The sequence below is a fragment of the Berghia stephanieae genome, chromosome 2 (assembly GCF_034508935.2).
Source record: "Berghia stephanieae isolate SIO BIC M18660-M18661 chromosome 2, UCSD_Bste_1.3, whole genome shotgun sequence".
Taxonomy (NCBI): Eukaryota; Metazoa; Mollusca; class Gastropoda; order Nudibranchia; family Aeolidiidae; genus Berghia; species Berghia stephanieae.
In genome coordinates, this window is record NC_088361.1 from 102,599,575 (window position 1) to 102,603,096 (window position 3,522).

Here is a 3,522-nt window from a genome sequence, read left to right on the forward strand (position 1 = left end):
CAACTTACTATTCTACACCTATCTTATCCCTGTAGTCAGACAGGATAAACCTGGTATCACAGGTAGGTCCTCTTCCTCCTCCTCCTTCTCCTCGACTCAAACCGTTTTACGAATCATGAATTGGCGGCATCGACAACAGAAAGTAAGAATTCATTTCCACAACCAAAATTCTGGCACCGATATTATCCGACTGACGACTGACTCCGTTGCCGTTTATTGCCGAGACAAGATATCTGTCCTACTTTGAGTAAACGCGTATTGAAAATTTTGACCAGAAAAAAATCGACTTTGTAAAATTCAACGATTAAAATGATCTTTATCTTTCTATTAAAAAAAAAATAAAGCTATCAAACCCAAGACTTCCATGGCCACAGGTTTGAGAGGTTTTAAAGAGAGATGAGAGTCCTTTTTAATTATTTATATTATTTGAAGGGCGAATTTTCTGGTCAATTTTTTTAAAGTGTTGGTTTACTTTTTCTTCTGGTGTATGGCAGAGATGATGCTACTGGATGCAGACTACAACACTACAAATACAACGACACGAGTTCCATACGTTAACTCATTAACAGCGAGATTTGTTTTTTTGTTAAAGCATATTTTCCGCTATTTGTTTTCTGGATAATGGGAGCGATCAATATTCATGTTTTTGTCCAAGCGAGTCGTCAATCACGTGATTTGTTGCTGTATAACGATTGGATATTTCTTAACAAATTATGTAAACACGCTGCATTGTTCATGAAAGATGTAAACATACCCGTGTGTCAAGGTGAACAAAATGACCAATCGTGATGTTTGAACACTTTTCACTATGTGGGTCACTTTGAGCACATGTTGCAATCCGATCAATGACCTCGAGCACGTGGAAAGTTAATGTAGATCCTATAGATAGAATGCGTTTGGCCAAGGAGTTCACAACATTGCCATCCGGAAGTATAACGGACCAACACACAAACTCTGTGTAACCATGAACTTTTATAGTCTGGTTAAAACAGTTTAGTGAGAACAACTCACAAACGCGGATGGCAAAAACAATAACAAAGGCCTGAGTGACGTCATCTGCATACTATCTATAGATAGTATGCGCATGGCTAAGAAGCTCATAACATTGCCATCCGGAAATATAACGGAACAACACACAAAACTGTATGTATCCATGAACGTTTATAGTCTGGTTAAAACATTTCAGTGAGCATTACTCATGAACGCAGATGGCAAAAAAATATAACAAAGACCTGAGTGACGTCATCTTCGAACGATCTATGACAATGTTATGAGCTTCTTAGCCAAGCGCATAATATCTATAGATAGTTCGAAGATGACGTCACTCTGGCCTTTGTTATTGTTTGTTTTTGCCATCCGCGTTTATGAGTAATGCTCACTGAACTGTATTAACCCGACTATAAACGTTCATGGATACACACAGTTTTGTGTGTTGGTCCGTTATACCTCCGGATGGCAATGTTGTGAGCTTCTTAGCCAAGCGCATACTATCTATTGCACTGGCGCTTTTTGACCAAAAAACCAGTTTGAAAAGTTGGAATGAAAACTCAACATCCAAGCATCGAATGATCAAACGACCCATATTTCATCAAATACTGGAGGGGGGGGGGGGGGGGGGGGGGGGCGGGATGGCGTTTTCTTGGTACTTCATAATACGATTCAATAGTCTGATGTCACGCCTCCCGGCAACGGCGGCCATCTTGGTTCTAAACAAAGAAAATCATTCCTTTTTATTTTTCATGCTGGCTAGAACTTTTAATATGTCTTGTGATCAGAATGTGTAAAAGTCAAAACATGATCAAATGTTTGTGTTTTTTTTTTTTCCCCTCTGGATACGTTTTATGCTCGCCGGAGAAATATTCATACGGGCGTCCGCCATTGTTCCGATAGTTTAGAGCCAGTGTTGCTAAGTTACCATGCGTCATTAGGAAGGAAGTGACGTTACGACTGTTGAATCCTATTCAAACATATTTTAGAAATTCTTCCACCAATGCCTGCCCCCAATTTCTCCACCCTCTGTTTCACCAAGAGGGTTTAATTGAATTATTGAGGAACTTCTTGCTAGTAACGAACACAAGCGCTGTACAGCATGGTTGTAACGTGATATGCTACAATAATTGCCATCTGTCCATGGACACAGCAATGTATATTCTCTCTCTCTCTCTCTCTCTCTCTCTCTCTCTCTCTCTCTCTCTCTCTCTCTCTCTCCCTCTCTCTCTCTCTCCCTCTCTCTTTCTATCTCTCTCTCCCTCTCTCTCTCTCTCTCTTTCCCTCTCCCTCTCTCTCTCTCTCTCTCCCTCTCTCTCTCTCCCTCTCTCTCTCTCTTTCCCTCTCTCTCTCTCTCTCTCTCTCTCTCTCCTCTCTCTCTCTATAATATATATATATATATATATATATATATATATATATATATATATATATATATATATATGTGAGTGTTTGTGGGTACTTTAAGGTACGAGAATGCTCGATAATGTTTGTTAGAGCATGTCAAAATAAATAAGGTCACTCACGTATTTTTTGCCGATACAACCATTTCTATGTCCTCCATTTCGTCAGTCGACATAAATGAGGACGTAAATAAATAAACAACATCGAATTCTCGAAATAAAAAACATACTACGGGTAAATGTGGACTGTCGAAATGGAGGACATAGAAACGATTGTATCGACAAGAAAATACGAGAGCATACATAGAGCATGCTGAATGCGTAGAAATGCTTATATATCTATTACAATAGAAAATGAATTAAGTAGATAAGTGCCAGAAGACAATGGGTAATAATATTTGTTATATCGTGTCGTGTATTTTATAATGTCTTCAAAATATAACCCTGACTGTAAGGGGTTAAAAGAGAGAGTTGATCTCTTACACGTTAACGGTTTACCTCAATGAATGCCAAACGCCAGTCTGTCTCGTCATAATGGGAAGATTGGGTTTCTCCAATATCGTGCCTTTTTGAGCAATTGGATTCAGTAGTCTGATGTCACGCCGCCAGGCAACGGCGGCCATCTTGGTTCTAAACAAAGAAAATCATTACTTTTTTTTCTTCATGCTGGCTAGAACTTGTGATCAGAATGTGTAAAAGTCAAAACATGATCAAATTTATGTTTTTTTTTCCCCTCTGGATATGCTTTTATGATCGCCGGAGAAATATTTCATACGGGCGTCCGCCATTGTTCATCGGAACTAAGTTACCTTGCGTCATTAGGAAGGAAGTGACGTTTTGACTGTTGAAGAGTATTGGCAGAAAGTGTTTTGTATGAAAAATATTGACAACAATATCAGGCTATTTTACAAACACTTAGGATCGTTTGTTATTTGAGGAAGGGGAGGATGGGGTGAGGGGGGGGGGGTGTCGATTTGTTAAGGCTGTGCACTGAGATCCGAATTTTCCCGGGTCTTAGTCACAATAAAAAAAAATCCGGTTTTCTTCTTCCTTGAGCGAGGTTATTAACCCCTACTTTGCTCACTTTAGGTTTCCCCGATAGCTCAGTTGGTAGAGCACTCGCTTCACACGA

General features: G+C 39.5%; 1 protein-coding gene across 7 annotated transcripts in view; it reads right to left on the minus strand.

The window, feature by feature from the left end:
• LOC144966108 (arrestin domain-containing protein 17-like) overlaps nt 1-175 on the minus strand; it is a 67,730-nt gene extending 67,555 nt beyond the window's left edge. For 2 of the 7 annotated variants that reach the window (XM_078902203.1, XM_078902199.1), the window contains exon 1: nt 9-98. The gene's annotated coding sequence lies outside the window, so the exon portion shown is untranslated. The other 5 variants (XM_078902200.1, XM_078902196.1, XM_078902202.1 and 2 more) reach the window with 5 other exon arrangements.
• Between the last annotated feature and the right edge of the window lie 3,347 nt (nt 176-3,522).